General features: G+C 43.3%; 1 protein-coding gene across 6 annotated transcripts in view; it reads left to right on the top strand.

The window, feature by feature from the left end:
- The first annotated feature begins 6,255 nt into the window (after positions 1–6,255).
- Positions 6,256–18,319, top strand: part of RNF111 (ring finger protein 111) — a 129,394-nt gene continuing 117,330 nt past the window's right edge. For 2 of the 6 annotated variants that reach the window (XM_066341503.1, XM_066341500.1), the window contains exon 1: positions 6,257–6,667. The gene's annotated coding sequence lies outside the window, so the exon portion shown is untranslated. Of the gene's footprint in view, positions 6,668–6,755; positions 7,003–18,319 lie in introns of those variants that run through there. The other 4 variants (XM_066341505.1, XM_066341504.1, XM_066341501.1 and 1 more) reach the window with 3 other exon arrangements.

The raw sequence follows: 18,319 nt of genomic DNA, 5'->3' as shown, positions 1-18,319 counted from the left end.
CTCATAATACTTTCCCTGCATGACACATTCAATAGCTCCAAATAGAGAATTTACTTCATGCTGTTTCAGGTACAAAAATCTGTACCTTAGCATATGCTGATCTTATTGCCTGTCTTATACCCTCTCCTGTCTTCTTTAATGTTGCTATTTTTTTTTTCATTTCTTAATGTTGCTAGATTTAGTTTAAATATCACCTACTCTTGGATTGACTAGTGTTACACCTTTGTGTTCTCAGCACACTATTGCACCTTCCTGTCCCTTCTACATTATAGTGTAAACAATGAATCTGCCTTCTGGATCTCATAAAACATCACCAGTAAGGCAGTGGTTATTTATTTAGTACTCACAGTACCCAGAATAATGTTTAGCACATTGTAACTACTTGATAAATGTTTACTAAACAAATAAATACTGGCCCTGGCAGGTTGGCTCAGTAGTAGAGCGTCAGCCTGGCGTGCAGGGATCCCGGGTTTGATTCCCGGCCAGGGCACATAGGAGAAGCTCCCATCTGCTTCTCCACCCCTCCCCCTCTCCTTCCTCTCTGTCTCTCTCTTCCCCTCCCGCAGCTGAGGCTCCATTGGAGCAAAGATGGCCCGGGCGCTGGGGATGGCTCCTTGGCCTCTGCCCCCGGCGCTAGAGTGGCTCTGGTCGCAACAGAGCGACCCCCCGGAAGGGGCTGAGCATTGCCCCCTGGTGGGCAGAGCGTCGCCCCCTGGTGGGCATGCCGGGTGGATCCCGGTCGGGCGCATGCGGGAGTCTGTCTGACTGTCTCTCCCCTTTTCCAGCTTCAGAAAAATACAAAAAAAAAAATACTATGGATGCTAAAGAGCTAGACTGGTGCAGCGGATGGAGAGGAATGAATTGATTTTTTATATCAGATATTTCGGTCACAGAAATGGAAGGACTTCTAGATTGATTAGAAGGAGGGGGTGAGGAAGAGGGAGTAGTCAAACATGACATTCAGTTTTCTAGTTAGATAACTTGGTCCTATTGGCAGAGGCAGAAAAGACTGAAATGGATTGGCTGTAAATACAATATACCTACATTTATTTATTTACTAAAGATATGTTGTGTTAGAGATGCTTGTGGGAGATTAAAGTGGAAATGACATATCAAGTACAGTTAGGCATATAGGTCTAGATCAGCCACCACTGTTCAATAGAAATATAATGTGACCTACAAATGTAATTTCTAGTAGCTATATTTTAGTTAGTTTTTTTTTTTTTTTTTGTATTTTTCTGAAGCTGGAAACGGGGAGAGACAGTCAGACAGACTCCCGCATGCGCCCGACCGGGATCCACCCGGCACGCTCACCAAGGGCGACGCTCTGCCCACCAGGGGGCGATGCTCTGCCCCTCTGGGGCGTTGCTCTGCCGAGACCAGAGCCACTCTAGCGCCTGGGGCAGAGGCCAAGGAGCCATCCCCAGCGCAGCGCCTGGGCCATCTTTGCTCCAATGGAGCCTTGGCTGCGGGAGGGGAAGAGAGAGACAGAGAGGAAGGAGGGAGGGGGGTGGAGAAGCAAATGGGCGCTTCTTCTATGTGCCCTGGCCGGGAATCGAACCCGGGTCCCCTGCACGCCAGGCCGACGCTCTACCGTTGAGCCAACCGGCCAGGGCTCTAGTAGCTATATTTTAAAAAGTAAAAGAAGCAGCCTGACCAGGTGGTGACGCAGTGGATAGAGCGTCAGACTGGGATGCAGAGGACCCAGGTTTGAGACCCCGAGCTCGCCAGCTTAAGCAAGGACTCATCTGGTTTGAGCAAAATCTCACCAGCTTGGACCAAGGTCGCTGACTCGAGCAAAGAGTTACTCGGTCTGCTGAAGACCTGCGGTCAAGGCACATATGAGAAAGCAATCAATGAACAACTAAGGTGTTGCAACAAAAAACTGATGATTGGTGCTTCTCATCTCTCTCCGTTCTTGTCTTTCCCTTTCTATCCCTCTCTTTGACTCTCTCTCTGTCCCTGTAAAAAAAAAAAAAGTAAAAGAAGCAGTTGAAATTAATTTTAATAGTATATTTGAGTTAAGCCTGGGGTTTCTCAACTACACTATTAACATTTTGGGCAAGGTAATACTTCGTTGTGGAGGGCTATACTGTCCCTCCACGGGGATGTTTAGCAGCATCCCTGTGGTAATAGATGTGAGAAGCCACACACACCCTGACCCAAGTTGTGTTAATCAAAATGTCTCCAGATGTTGCTGAATGTCCGGGGCAGGTAGTGGGGAGCAAAATCATCTCCGCTTAAGAGCCACAATTTAACCTAATATATCCAAGATATTATTTCCACATATAATCAATATTAAAAATTATTGAGCCTGACCAGGTGTTGATGCAGTGGACAGAGCATCAACCTGGGATGCTAAGGACCCAGGTTTAAAACCCTGAGGTCATCAGGTTGAGCACAGGCTTATCTGGCTTGAGTACGGGCTCACCAGATTGAGCGCAGGGGTGCCAGCTTGAGCATGGGATCATAGACATAACCTCATGGTCGCTGGCTTGAGCCCAGGGTTGCTGGCTTGAGCCCTAGGTTGCTAGTTTGAGCAAGGGTTCACTGGCTCATCTGGTGACCCCTTGCTGGGTCAAGGCATATGAGAAGCAATCAATGAACAACTAAAATGCTGCAACTACAAGTTGACGCTTTTTATTTCTCTCCTTGTCTGTCTCTTTCTCTCTTGCTAAAAAATCTAAAAATTAATAAAAATAAAAATCATTGAGATTGTTAGGTTTCTTTGAAATTGAGTATACATTTTTTACTTACAACATTTTTTTCAATTTGTACTAGCCATATTTCAAATGCTCAACAGCTACATGTGGCTAGTGCCTACCTTATTGAGGAGCACAGGTCAAGAGCTTTTGAGAAGAGATTAGATTTGGAAATACAGAAAATATAGGTTTAGATGTACATGACTTTGAGAAATTATGAGTCAATAAGAGTTAAACCCGCCTGACCAGGCGGTGTCACAGTGGATAGAGTGTCGAACTGGGATGCGGAAGGATTCAGGTTTGAGATCCCAAGGTCGCCAGCTTGAGTGCGGGCTCATCTGGCTTGAGCAAAAAGCTCACCAGCTTGGACCCAAGGTTGCTGGCTCCAGCAAGGGGTTACTCTGTCTGCTGAAGGCCCGCGGTCAAGGCGCATATGAGAAAGCAATCAATGAACAACTAAGGTGTCGCAACGAAAAACTGATGATTGATGCTTCTCATCTCTCTCCATTCCTGTCTGTCTGTCCCTGTCTATCCCTCTCTCTGACTCTCTCTCTGTCCCTGTAAAAAAAAAAAAAAAAAAAAAAAAAGAGTCAAACCCATGGCAGTAGGTAAAATAGTCCAGGCAGAACTTTATATTTAGAGGGAGAAAAGAAGATGGAGGTGAAATCCTAGTCCAGTGCTCTTCCAGCTTCCCCACACAATCTAATACCTTTTCTTTTTCTTCCTCTTGTTTTTGTTCTTTACATTTTACTTGTTTATTGATTTTAAAGATTTTATTTATTGATTTTAGAGAGAGGAGAGAGAGAAAAGCAGTGTGGAGGAGGAAGAAGCATCAGTACATAGTAGTTGCTTTTCCTATGTGCCTTGACCAGATGAGCCTGAGATTTCAAACCAGCGACCTCAGTATTCCAGGTTGACACTTTATCCACTGTGCCACCACAGGTCAGGCACTTATTTATCGATTTTAGATAGGAGAGAAGAAAGAAAAAAAAACAACATCAATTTATTTTTCCATTTTTCTGCTTATTTATGTGTTCATTGGTTGATTCTTTTTTCTCTCTCTCCTTTTTTTATTTATAGAGACAGAGAAAGAGTCAGAGAGGGATAGATAGGGACAGACAGGAACGGAGAGAGATTAGAAGCATCAATCATCAATTTTTCATTGCGACATCTTAGTTGTTCATTGATTGCTTTCTCATATGTGCCTTGACCACAGGCCTTCAGCAGACCGAGTAACCCCTTGCTCGAGCCAGCGACCTTGGGTCCAAGCTGGTGAGCTTTTGCTGAAACCAGATGAGTCCGCGCTCAAGCTGGTGACCTCGGGGTCTCGAACCTGGGTCCTCCGCATCCCAGTCCGACGCTCTATCCACTGTGCCATTGCCTAGTCAGGCCATTGGTAGATTCTTTTCTAATTAAAAATTTTTTTTAATTTAGAGAGAAAGGGAGAGAAACATTAATTTGTTGTTCCACGCACTCATGCATTCATTGGTTGATTCTTGTATGTGTCCTGATGGGGGATCAAACCCTCAACCTGTGTGTATCTGGCCAATGCTCTAACCAAATGAGCCATCTTACCAGGGCCACTTATTATTATTTTAAAAAGATTTTATTTATTCATTTTAGAGAAAAAAGAGAGAGAAAGAGATGGAGGAGGGGAGCAGGAAGCATCAACTACCATATGTGCCTTGACCAGGCAAACCCAGGGTTTCAAACTGGTGACTCCAGGGTTCCAGGTCAATGCTTCATCCACAGTGCCACCACAGGTCAGGCCCACTTATTATTCTTTTTTTTTTTTTTTTTGTATTTTTTGTATTTTTTTTTTTCTGAAGCTGGAAACGGGGAGAGACAGACAGACTCCCGCATGCGCCCGACCGGGATCCACCCGGCACGCCCACCAGGGGCGACGCTCTGCCCACCAGGGGGCGATGCTCTGCCCCTCCCGGGCGTCGCTCTGCTGCGACCAGAGCCACTCTAGCGCCTGGGGCAGAGGCCAAGGAGCCATCCCCAGCGCCCGGGCCATCTTTGCTCCAATGGAGCCTTGGCTGCGGGAGGGGAAGAGAGAGACAGAGAGGAAGGAGGGGGGGAGTGGAGAAGCAAATGGGCGCTTCTCCTGTGTGCCCTGGCCGGGAATCGAACCCGGGTCCCCCGCACGCCAGGCCGACGCTCTACCACTGAGCCAACCAGCCAGGTCCGACACTTATTATTCTTAAATATTTTCTTCACTGAACAGAATGGAGAACATCAGTGAACAATAGCAAGGGTATTGAAAAGAAGTTGATGACTAAGGGAGGAAACTAATCTTTCTTGAGGGAATTGAAGCTTAATTGCTAAATAATGTTCGAAACATTATATAAACTTATTTAATCTCACAAGAACCCTTTGAGGTAAATGTCTTAATTTAAAGAAGGAAATGGAGACATTTTTGTTTAGATATACTTTTATTTTTTTAATTGACTATTATTTATTTATTTAAAATAGATTTATAAAGGTCTAATACATCAGACAGCTAATTGGGATCACTGGGAGTCTGTCTGATTCCCAAGCCTATGTCCTCGTAGCACACATAATGAAGCGTTTGCTATTTACTGATTTTTTAAAAAATTGATTGATTGATTTTAGATAGGGACAGAAACATTGCTCTGTTTCTGTATATTCCCTAACTGGGGATGAAAACCGTAACCTTTGCATATCGCTATGATGCTCTAACCAACCTAGCTATTTTTATGAAGTAATTATGAAGGTGTGATTGTACAGCCAGTTCCCAAGATATCTAATGACCACTTTTGATACGATTCTGGAAGCAAATTCGGTTTTTTTTTTTTGTATTTTTTCTGAAGTTGTAAACGGGGAGGCAGTCAGACAGACTCCCGCATGCGCCCGACCGGGATCCACCCAGCATGCCCACCAGGGGGCGATGCTCTGCTCATCTGGGGCCTTGCTTATTGCAACCAGGGCCATTCTAGCGCCTGAGGCAGCGGCCAAAGAGCCATCCTTAGCGCCCGGGCCAACTTTGCTCCAATGGAGCCTTGGCTGCGGGAGGGGAAGAGAGAGACGGAGAGGAAGGAGAGGGGAAGGGGTGGAGAAGCAGATGGGCACTTCTCCTGTGTGCCCTGGCCGGGAATCGAAACCAGGACTCCTGCACGCCAGGCCGATGCTCTACCACTGAGCCAACGGGCCAGGGCCGCAAATTCGTCTTAATAGTGAAGTGCCATGACAATCATTAGTGAGTGTGATTTGGGTATCATTTGTTTTGAAAGAGACTAAAACCATGATGGTTTTTAACTGTACCATAAGTATAGTAAAAAATTCCATAGCTGTAATTTTTAGTTACGAAAAATTAGCTAAGATGTAGTCAGTATTTGGAGGCACAGACAGGCACCAAGAAAAATGAACTGTAAGGAGCTTCCTGACACCGTTGGGGTTCACGGATAGACCGATAAAGCGAGTACAAAGGGGTGGGCCAGGGAAAAAGGGGTGGGACGGTGAGAAACAAATCTGAGCAAGCGCAGAAACAAACAGATGTTAATGGAGGCGTAAAGGCTACAGCGCTCTGCCTTTCCGAACTGTCGTAAAGCCGCGGAGTGTCGTGCTCGCCTGGTAGAGGAGGGTTTGGTAAGGCGGCGGCGGCGGCGACAGCGGCAGAACAGCAGCAGCGGCGGCGACGGTGGCGAGGTGTTAGGTCTGCGCAGCATAGAAACGCCCACAGCTTCGGGCAAAGAGTTCCTGTGGGGCCAAATTAGGCATTCTGAGCCCAAACCTGGTGAGCTGGGCCGAACCGGGCGCTGCCGCTGGTTCAGTTTTGGTGGCGGTGACAGACGCTGTTCTTGACTATAGGGCCTATTAGGCCGAGATCTGAATCGCAGATCACGGGCTCTCGACACATCCTCTTCCACCCTTGTATCGCCTGTCTTCCATACTGGGCCACCGATTCCAGGACCCTGGGAAGAGGGTGGCTAATGATTAAGGTGAGGGGCCAGGGGGGAGGGGATCGATTGGAGGCCGCGCCTGCGCGCAACGGGGGAGGGGCCGGCCTGGAGGGGAGAAAGAGGAAGGGCTGCGGCCGGGGAAGGCTGGGGTCGGCGACCGGCAGGTTATTGCTGGCTGCGTTGTGATTTAGGGTCTGGGTCTCCACAGAAGATTTAATTGTGTTTGAGCAAAGCATTCGTCTGCAGACACACCCACACCCCACACAGTAAGGGAGTGTGGGTGAGGGGATTTCTTTTTTGACTCTGCCTGGAGTCTTAGAATGGGGACTGAGGACCGAGGCTTGGGAGTGCGATTTGACAATGGAGTGATGAAGGTAACCCGCACCCGGGGTGTTGGAGGGCGCTGAGGCAGCCTTGACGGATGGGGAGTTGCCTGCTTATGTGATCAAGGAAACGTCCGCGAAACTGCAGAAATACGGACGCGTCAGATTTTGTAGAGTTGGTTTGGGCATTTATTTTAAAAGAGAAGCTTGATATTTTTGTTGTCCTTAGGTAATTTATCAGTCAGTGGCAATTCTGTAGTGGAAATAGCTGTTCTGTACTGGAGAAACGGAGGGTTTCCACAACAGTTCTTAAGTAGGTTACAATAAATTTTTACAGATACTTTTTAAGGCAAGTCTGAGTTTTTAACATTTAAGAAAATACCAGGAAGTGTAGGGTATTCATTTAATTTGTTTATGTTTGTAGTGTGGAGTGACTCCATTGTATTGTATGCTTTCCTGTTTCTTGATTTATATGCTATATGAATTAGGACTCTGGGGTAAAATGCCAGCTGACATAGACTTTTATGGTTCTTACAGTTTTTGAACCTGTCAGTCTAAACTTTATTTTATTTGGTATTTTTTGCTTAATTTTCTTGTTTTAGGAACCTCTTGAATCAAAAGAACAGGCTGGAGAAAAGAGAAGCTGAAGTACATTTCCTTTCCCATTTTAGTTTGTCATTGCTTTCAAATGTTAGACTGTAGTTTCATTATTACATAGTTCTATAATAATGGTTTTACTTTATTGAGGTGAAAAACTACATTTTAATAGTTTGTTACTGTATGTTTTTTAGTAAAAAATTTTATATCATTAAAAACCATGTTGTTTTTTGTGCTAAACAATAGTCTGGTTGTATTTATTAGATAAAACAGATAGGATAAGAAGGATGCTCTTTTTATCTAAAAAGAATCTTGAATTGGTTTTTTTTTTTTTTTAAAGCCTTATTTTACTTTAGTCTGTCTTCTGTTATTTAACCTTGGACAAATGACATCTCTCTTACTTTGCTTGTTTGCTGCCTAAGATTCAGAGTATGTAGTTTTCTAAGAATTAGTGAGGGTGTTTATGAATTGATCTGAACAATGTTGTATGAAAAACTACGTACAATTAAGAGTACAGTCTCTCCCTGTTCATCGGGGTGTTATATCTTATGTGTGGATTTTTCTATCACTTTTCCCCTTTTTTTGGTGTCTGTTGGTCATATTTGCATGTTAGCTATCACTAGAGTTGTTTTTGTGTGTGTGTGTGACAGAGACAGAGAGAGTCAGAGAGAGGGACAGATAGGGACAGACAGACAGGAACGGAGAGAGACGAGAAACATCCATTCTTCGTTGTGGCTCCTTAGTTGTTCATTGATTGATTTCTCATATGTGCCTTGACCAGGGGGCTACAGCAGACCGAGTGACCCCTTGCTTGAGCCAGCGACCTTGGGCTCAAGCTGGTGAGCCTTGCTCAAACCAGATGAGCCTGCGCTCAGGCTGACGACCTCGGGGTCTCCAACCTGGGTCCTCTGCATCCCAGTCCGACGCTCTATCCACTGCGCCACCGCCTGGTCAGGCTAGAGTTGATTTTTTGAAGGAAGATTTAATCAACATTTTATTTTGGTGAAAAATATAGTGGAGCTCACATCTTGACAAATTTCACTTCAATACTTTATTTCCACAGGTAATTGAAAAATAGCTATAATGATATTTAAAATAAGAAAACAGCAGCCCTGGCCAGGTATTTCAAGTTGATTATGGTGGTTCGGATCCACCAAGGTTGCGGGTTTGATCCCTTTTGGGGGCCCATGCAACAATCAATAAATAACAAATGCATAAATAAGTGGAACAACACATCAGTGATCTCTCTCCCTCTCTAAAATAAAAAAATGAAATGAAATAAGAGAATAGCAATTTACATGCTAAAACAAGGAATAATTAGTATTTTTACTTTAAAATTTAATATCTGGAATAAAAAACTCAATGAATCAAATCAGTTGTAATTTTTAGGTGTTTATTTTATCGTTTTGTCAAATAAGGGTTTCTATAACATGCTTTACTTACAGAATAGTTATAGGTACCCCTTTTTGACTTTTCTCTCTGTAGTCTAGGACTTCAATAGAGAAATAAAGGTGACAGGTTAAAAATGACAGTGATTTAAATATGTTATAACTTGATACTAGCATTCTACGTATGAACATTATGTTAAGAAAGAATGTAGGGCTAGAGACAGTAGTTCTGAGTTTTAGATGTAGCTGTGCTTGCTATTCATTAGATCTGTGACTTTATTGATTACCATTCTAGGCTTCAGATCTCTTTCAACTGTTAAATGAGAATTATGGGATATATAACTAGTTTTCTTTAGGTCCTAAATTTAGTGGTTTGTATTTTTTATATATATATAAAATGAAGCCCTGGCCGGTTGGCTCAGTGGTAGAGTGTCAGCCTGGCGTGTAGAAGTCCCGGGTTCAATTCCTGGCCAGGGCACACAGGAGAAGCGCCCATCTGCTTCTCCACCCCTCCCCCTCTCCTTCCTCTGTGTCTCTTTCTTCCCCTCCTGCAGCCAAGGCTCCATTGGAGCAAAGATGGCCCGGGCGCTGGGGATGGCTCTGTGGCCTCTGCCTCAGGCGCTAGAATGGCTCTGGTCGCAACATAGCGACGCCTGGATGGGCAGAGCATCGCCCCCTAGTGGGCAGCAGTGCCGGGTGGATCCCGGTCGGGTGCATGCGGGAGTCTCTCCCCGTTTCCAGCTTCAGAAAAATACAAACAAACAAACAAACAAAAAAAACAAACAAAATGATTTGTAATTTTAGTTAGGTGTTTTGATATTCATTATTGTGTTCATCATGATCCAGTCCCCAGACATAAGTGCTGTACTGAAACTATAAATTCCTTCAAAATACATCCTGTATATTAGGAAAAAAACTATGATGAAGCCATATTTATTGGTCCAGGTAATGTTTCTGTCCAATTCTGGCTATTTCTCATGATTTAATAGCACTTACATGTTACTAAAAAATGAAACTTTATTTTACTTCTGGTAATGCTCTTTAAATCATCCTGAATAATTTTTCTTTCAGAATCCTCTGATCACTGTTTAGTAAAAGTCCAAAATTATATTGAAATGCCATACACCTCTGTTCTTTCTTTCCTGAATGGCACAATCTTGTTAACAGCTGGCCTAGGTTTCTACAGGTACTCGATTTAAATGATTACATGAAGACTGAGTGATAAATGTTTAAAAACAAATATTACTGAGCTTACATTTTAAATAGAGGTACAGTAGTGCATTATTATTTAGTCACCCAGTAACTATTTGTTGAATGCTTCGTGTTCTTGGCATTGTTCTTGGTTTTCAGTTAGGAAAGTACTCTGCCCTCCTGGAGTGGACTTTCTATGGGGGAAACAATAAATAGAGTGGTTTTAGGTAGTGGCAAGTGCTATGAAGAAAGTAGATCATGTCATGGATGAATGGAAGTGGACCTTTACTGTGGATTGAGTAGTTAGAGAGGGCCTCTTTTTAGGGGTACTGTTTAATTTTTGATCAATAACTGGAAAGAATCAACCATAGTGAAAATCTTCAGGAAGAATGCCACAAAGGGAACAGATAATACATAAAGTTGGGTATAATTCTGGAGAACTTACAAGTAAAAATTGGGTTTCTCTATTAGGCTTTTTCATAATTTCTTATGGACAATTTAAAAAGAAAGGTTAAATATATTTTGTGTGTAGTAACCAAATGTAATGTGTTGACCTTATTTAAATTCTGACAAACCAATAAAAAACGGCATTTTAAAAACATTTTGGGGGAAATTTGCATGTGGACAGGTATTAGGATGATATCAAGGAGTTATTGTTAATTATGTTAGGGATGATAATGTTATGTTAGGGATGATAGCGGGGAGGCAGTCAGACAGACTCCCGTATGCCCCCGACCATGCCCATATTTTTTAGGCATGGAGATTGAAAAATGAGGAAAAGAAATAAGATGTCTGGCATTTGTTTAAAAATACTTAAGAGCAAAAAATGTAGGAGGGAGACGAGATAGATGAAGCAGGTGTGCGCGTAATCTTGATAATTGTTAGGTTGGGGTGATAGATATGAAGGTATTAATAATGTTCTCTGCTTTTGTGAGTTTTGAAAATATTCATGTTTAGACATGTATTTAAAATAATTTTACCAGCACATACTCAACAAATGTGAATGTTATATTTCAGACAATGTCAGTGCTTGAGTTAAAACAAAGAGCAGGACCCTTAGGCCTGCCTGTGAAGACTTCATGGTTTGCTGGAGGAAGGCAGAGTCTTCAGTATATAGTGTGTTAACATGAAATCATAGGTTTTTGTGGAGGATCTGTATCTTAGTGTTTATGTGTTTTCTTAAAAAACTATTTTTCTTTTTCTAGAGAATTAAACGCTTAAGAAGTTCTTCATGGAACTAGCTATTTGCCAGTCTGAGTCACTGTTATAGTCATTTTCCATACTCGTATATAGTACTGTAGAACATCAGAATAAATCACTTGTTTTCACCATCTTTTCACTTCCCAATTTGCCTTTATGTAAATTTTTTATTCTGAAATAATTTAAAATGTATAGGAAAGTATAAAATAGTACTGAGAACTCTTAAATTTTACCATTTTTTTTTAAGTGAGAGGAAAGGAGTTAGACAGAGTCCAGCCTGCACCCTGACCGAGATCCACCCAGCAGCTCCTGTCTGGAGCTGGCGCTTGGACCAACCAAGCTATCCTCAGCGCCAGGGCTGATCCTCAGACAATGGAGCCACTGGCTGTGAGAGATGAAGAGAGTAAAGAAGGGGGAGATGGGAGGGTGGAGAAACAGATAGTCACTTTTCATATGTGCCTTGACTGAGGATCAAACTCTGGACTTATGCATGCTGGGCCCATGCTCTGTCTACAGAGCAAACTGGCCAGGGCCACCAATTTTTAACATTTGTCACATTTACTTTCATATTGTTTGAATCACCTTAGAATAGATTTCATATTTTATGCCCATTCGTCTCTAGACATTCACTCTGTATTGCTTTCTCTTGCATTAGTACAGTTAGTAAATTGAGGAAATTTAACATTGATAATACAAAACTTTTATCAACTCTATAGACCCTATTCCAGTTTTGTCAGTTTGTCCCAGTAATAGTGTTTGTTTTTATTTTTATTATTTATTTATTATTTATTTTTTTGTGACAGGGACAGACAGGCAGAAAGGGAGAGAGATGAGAAGCATCAATTCCTTTTTATTTTTTTTATTAATTTTTAGAGAGGAGAGAGAGTGAGAGAGAGAGAGAGAGAGAGAGAAGGGGAGGAGCAGGAAGCATCAACTCCCATATGTGCCTTGACCAGGCAAGCCCAGGGTTTTGAACAGGCAACCTCAGTGTTCCAGGTTGACGCTTTATCAACTGCGCCACCACAGGTCAGGGGAGAAGCGTCAATTCTTTATTGGACGTGGGGGGGGGTGGGGGGGGGGTGGGGGGGGGTGGGGGGGTGGGGGGGGCGGGGGGGGGGACTACAACAAACCGAGAGATCAAATCTTCTTTAACAAAGCCACTCTTTTATTATTCTACTTTCTTTTTCAAATAAGTGATTTATTTTATTTTTATTTATTTATTTTTTTGTATTTTTCTGAAGTTGGAAACGGGGAGGCAGTCAGACAGACTCCCACATGCCCCCGACCAGGATCCACCCAGCATGTCCACCAGGGAGCGATGCTCTGCCATCTGGGGTGTCGCTCTGTTGCAACCAGAGCCATTCTAGCGCCTGAGGCAGAGGCCACAGAGCCATCCTCAGTGCCTGGGCCAACTTTGCTCCAATGGAGCCTTGGCTGTGGGAGGGGAAGAGAGAGACAGAGAGGAAGGAGAGGGGGAATGGTGGAGAAGCAGATGGTGTGTGCCCTGCTCCTGTGTGCCCTGGCCGGGAATCGAACCCAGGACTCCTGCATGCCAGGCCGACGCTCTGCCACTGAGCCAACTGGCCAGGGCCTAGTGAAGTATATTTTTAAGAGAGAGAGGAAGGAGGAGAGAGTAAGGATAGAGATGAGAAGCAGCCACTTGTAGTTGCTTCACTTTAGTTCATTGATTGCTTCTCATATATGTATTCACCAGGGACCCAAGCTGAGCGAATGACCCCTTGCTCAAGCTAGAGACCTTGGGCTCAAGACAGTGACCTTTGGGCTCAAACCAGCTGCCCTGGGATCGTTTTGATCCTGTGCTCAAGCTGGCCTCGTCAGGGTTTTGAACCAGGGACCTTAGCATTTCAGGTTGATGCTCTATCCACTGCACCACCACTGGTTAGGCCAAATAAGTGATTCTGATTTGATCTTGATTGTGATCAAATGAAAAAGAAGGAATGAAATAAAAGGTCATATTGTGTTGTGTTACCTTGTGTGTGTGTTTCGGGGTAGGTTTAACGACTTAACTGTTAAAAAATTACTTAAGGTTTACATACGTAAAACTTTTTTCTTTTTTTTTTTTTTTTACAGAGACAGAGAGAGTCAGAGAGATGAGAAGCATCAATCATTAGTTTTTTGTTGCGACACCGTAGTTGTTCATTGATTGCTTTCTCATATGTGCCTCATATGTGCCTAGACCGTGGGCCTTCAGCAGACCGAGCAACCCCTTGCTCGAGCTAGCGACTTTGGGTCCAAGTTGGTGAGCTTTGCTCAAACCAGATGAGCCCGACCTCGGGGTCTCAAACCTGGGTCTTCTGCATCCCAGTCCGACGCTCTATCCACTGCGCCACCACCTGGTCAGGCTTAAAACTGTTTTTAAGTGCTAAGACTTTTTGGTGTGAAGAAAATTGTTGCTTTTTTTTTTTTTTTTTTTTTTTTTTTTCATTTTTCTGAAGCTAGAAACAGGGAGAGACAGTCAGACAGACTCCCGCATGCGCCCGACCGGGATCCACCCGGCACGCCCACCAGGGGCGACGCTCTGCCCACCAGGGGGCGATGCTCTGCCCATCCTGGGTGTCACCATGTTGCGACCAGAGCCACTCTAGCGCCTGGGGCAGAGGCCACAGAGCCATCCCCAGCGCCCGGGCCATCTTTGCTCCAATGGAGCCTTGGCTGCGGGAGGGGAAGAGAGAGACAGAGAGGGAAAGCGCGGCGGAGGGGTGGAGAAGCAAATGGGCGCTTCTCCTGTGTGCCCTGGCCGGGAATCGAACCCGGGTCCTCCGCACGCTAGGCCGACGCTCTACCGCTGAGCCAACCGGCCAGGGCCTATTGTTGCTTTTTAACTAGGTTTTTTTTTTTCCCCAGCGCGCGCAAGAGACAGAGAGAGAGATATGAGTTGTATCAACATGTAGTTGTGGCACTTTAGTTCTTAATTGCTTCTTATATGTTCCTTGGCTGGGGAGTTTCCTGCTGAGCCAGTGACCCTTTGCTAGAGCCAGTGACCTTGGGTTTTAAGCTAACAACCTTGGGCTTGAGCCAGTGACCATGGGGTCATGTCTTTGATCCCACGCTCAAGCCTGTGACCCCACACTCAAGTTGGCAACTCCACACTCAATTTGGCAACTCCACACTCAAGCTGGAAGAGCCTGCGCTCAGTCCAGAGACCGTGAGGTTTCAAACCTGGGACCTCAGTGTCCAAGGTTGATGCTCTGTCTGCTTTGCCATCACCAATCAGGCTTATCTTTTTAAATGAAAACTTTTTATCATAATACAGAATATTTCTGTGTTAGTGGAAACTCACAGGCACATTATTTCAGGCAGTTACTTTAATATCTTGGTATATTTCACATATTCTCTCACCTGTACATGAGTATGACCTTGATTTATTTTTTAAACGTAACATGTTTTTTTCTAGACAATATATATATATATTTTTTGTATTTTTCTGAAGCTGGAAACGGGGAGAGACAGTCAGTCAGACTCCTGCATGCGCCCGACCGGGATCCACCCAGCACGCCCACCAGGGGCAACGCTCTGCCCACCAGGGGGCGATGCTCTGCCCATCCTGGGCGTTGCTATGTTACGACCAGAGCCACTCTAGTGCCTGAGGCAGAGGCCACAGAGCCATCCCCAGCGCCTGGGCCATCTTTGCTCCAATGGAGCCTTAGCTGCGGGAGGGGAAGAGAGAGACAGAGAGGAAGGAGAGGGGGAGGGGTGGAGAAGCAGATGGGTGCTTCTCCTATGTGCTCTGGCCAGGAATCGAACCCGGGACTTCTGCACACCAGGCTGACGCTCTACCACTGAGCCAACTGGCCAGGTTCTAGACAATATTTTGAGTGATTTTTATTTTTGGACTAATTAGTATCTGTACATGGTTTACAAAATTGGTTCCAAAAGGCTTATACTGAGAAACATTAGTTCTCTATCCAACCTCTCCTAATTCGCTAGTCTACTTCCTAAGCAGAAACACTTTCAGCTCTCAAAATTTTCTTCTAGCATTTACTTTCATATTTCTCAATAGTATGCTTATATGTCCATTTAGCCACTTTTAATGTCAGTTTTGTTTTTTAAAAAATTATTTAATTTTTTTAAGGATAAAAGTAATACATACAAACATTACCAAATTCACAAGGTGCAAAGGAAGTAAAATAAGTCTTGACATCCCTGCCTTCCTACTATCCAGTTGTTTTTTCTGGACACATATCTCTTCTTACTATTTTATATGTATCTGCAGAGTAGCAGTTTTCGGTGTATGGTCTGGATTCTTTTTTTTAGAGAGAGAGAGAAAGAAAGGAAGGGAGAGAGATGAGAACCATCAACTCATAGTTGTGGCATTTCAGTTCATTGCTTTCTCATAGTGTCTTGACTGGGATCTCTAGTCATGTGACCCTTTGCTCAAGCCAGTGACCTTGGGCTCAAGCCAGCAACCCTGGGCTTCAAGACAGCGACCTTTGGGCTCAAGCCAGCGACCATGGGATCTTGTTGATGATCCCACTTTCAAGATGGTGAGCCTGCATTCACACTGGATCAGTCCATGCCCAAGTGTGGATCTTGGGGTTTTGAACCTGGACTTCAGTGTCCCAGGTCAATGCTCTATCATGTGTGCCACCACTGGTCAGGCTGGCCTGGATTCTTAAGGGGGTTTTCAAATGTTTTCAGAAGGTCTGCTAGGTTCAGACTATTTCATAATACTAAGTTCTTCTTTTCTACTTAACTGTGTTGACATTTGCAGTGATGGTGCAAACACAGTGGTGGGTAAAACTGCTGGCCCTGCAATGCATATCAGGGCAGTGGCAAAACCTCTACTAGTAATCATTATATTCTTCACCTCCACACATTTATAGGGAAAAATTGGTTTCATTTAGGAATGTCTTTTGCGAAGCAGTAAAACTTGTTACTTTTATTAATCTTGACTTTTTAAAAAAAGATTTTATTTATTGATTTTAGAGAAAAGAAAGAGAGAAGGCAGTGGGGGGGGGGGGCATCAACTGGTAGTTGTTTCTTGTATGTTCCTTGACTGAGCAAGCTTGGGGTTTCAGACCAGCAACCTCAGTATTCCAAGTCAATGCTTTTATCTGCTGTGCCACCACAAGTCAGGCAAATTTTGATGCTTTGATACTTGTCTGTTTAATATTTCATGTGACAAAATAGGAAGAATGTTATAAAGTGCTTCTGCTGCATACAAAAGTATGATGCTTGTCTTGAAAAAAAATACTTGTGTGATTGACTTGCATGCTGGGTTAGCAAACTAGTTGCTTTTTCATATCACACTATTTTTACTTGAAAGAAGGACATGCTATGGTTATTTAAACTTGGGTATTTGTACATATTTTCTCAAAAATAAGTGAAGTGAGTCTGTCAGTTCAGGGAAAACAACTGACAGTTTATTGCCTAGATGAAATTCAGGCTCTCAAGAAAAAATTAGAATTTTGGAAAACATGTCTGCCACTATGAGCTTGGCAGTTTCTCAGGACCTTTCTGATGATATTGATGTGATATTAACAAATGTATGTGTGTGTGTTTGTATGTATATATATACTTATTTTTTGCTATTACATAATGAAATGTGTCAGTATTTGGAAAGATGTGCATGACTTAGGCCAACTTATTTCAAATGATCAGTGTGTGATATTACAAAATCTTTCTGTGGGTAAACAACTTAAGTGCGACATAGAGCAATCATTTTTTAATGAAGTGGTATGGAAAGTTTCATTGACGTGGTTTTTGGTTCCACATTACATCTAACCTTTTAAAAAATTACACTTGCTAAGTTTTTTGTTTGAGAGGGGCGGGGAGAGAGACAGGAAGGGAGAAAGAAGCATCATCTCGATGTTCCACTGAGCTGTACCATTGATTGCGCCCCGTATGTGTCCCGTACGTGGTTGGTGGTTGGGGCACATATGGGAGTCTGTCTCTCTGTCACCCCTTCTCTCACTTGGAAAAGGAAAAAAAAATCTGGTTTTCTACTAGTAACCCAAACATTAAAGAGATTTGTAAAATATATATAGCAGTGCCACTCTCTCAATTTTTTTGGAAAATATATTCATAAATGGTACTTACATTAGCATGTAATGGGTTTGCTATTGCTGTTTTCAAATAATTTTTAAACATTTATCAACTTTATTTTCTAATTATCAATAGCTGTAACCCACATACTAAAATCTATTTGGATTTCTCAGTTATTTTTAAGAGTATAAAGGGGTTCACAAGTCAAAAAGTTTGAGAATTGCATTATATTTTGACTGCTTATGGGAAAGGAATTCACTGTTCTTTCTTTACCCTTTCACCCAGAAAATTGTATCACAATTTTAGATGATCATAAGTAGCAATTCAGCTGGCGTTTATTTATTTTTTATTTTTTTATATTTATGACAGAGACAGCCAGAGAGAGGGACAGATAGAAAGGAAGGGAGAGAGATGAGAATCATCAATTCTTAGTTGCAGCACTGGTTGTTCATTGATTGCTTTCTCATATGTGCCTTGACGGGGGGGGGGGGGCGCTACAGCAGAGCGAGTGACCCCTTGCTCAAGCCAGCGACCTTTGGGCTCAAGCCAGTGACCCTTACCTGCTCAAGCCAGATGAGCCTGTTCTCAAGCCGTCAGCCTGCATTTATTGATTGTCAACTCTGGGACCACATAAATGAAAACAAAGACTTGGCTCTGGTGAGAAAGAAGTAAATTTACAAATGGTGATTATGAACTAACTGAGCTGGAAAAAGAAGTTATGGGATGCGATAGTTTTATAAATGTAAGATGGTCAGGAATAGTCTCATGGTTAAGGAACCATTTGAGCATAGACCTAAATGAAGTGAGGGAGAGAGCCTTGTGGATATCAGGAGGACAAGCATCCTGGGCAGATTGAATAGGAATAGCATATTTGGCCTGCTCAGAGAATAGCCTGGAAATAGTGGCCGAAGTGGAGTGGATGAGGGGAATGGTAGTCTCTGAGGACTAAGGTAACAAGGGCTTTTGTCCTTCAGTTTTAGGAAATA

Source organism: Saccopteryx leptura, chromosome 6 (genome assembly GCF_036850995.1).
Source record: "Saccopteryx leptura isolate mSacLep1 chromosome 6, mSacLep1_pri_phased_curated, whole genome shotgun sequence".
Lineage (NCBI taxonomy): Eukaryota > Metazoa > Chordata > Mammalia > Chiroptera > Emballonuridae > Saccopteryx > Saccopteryx leptura.
The sequence above is the reverse complement of the archived record's forward strand: the minus strand, read 5'-3'. Positions and strand labels throughout refer to the sequence as shown.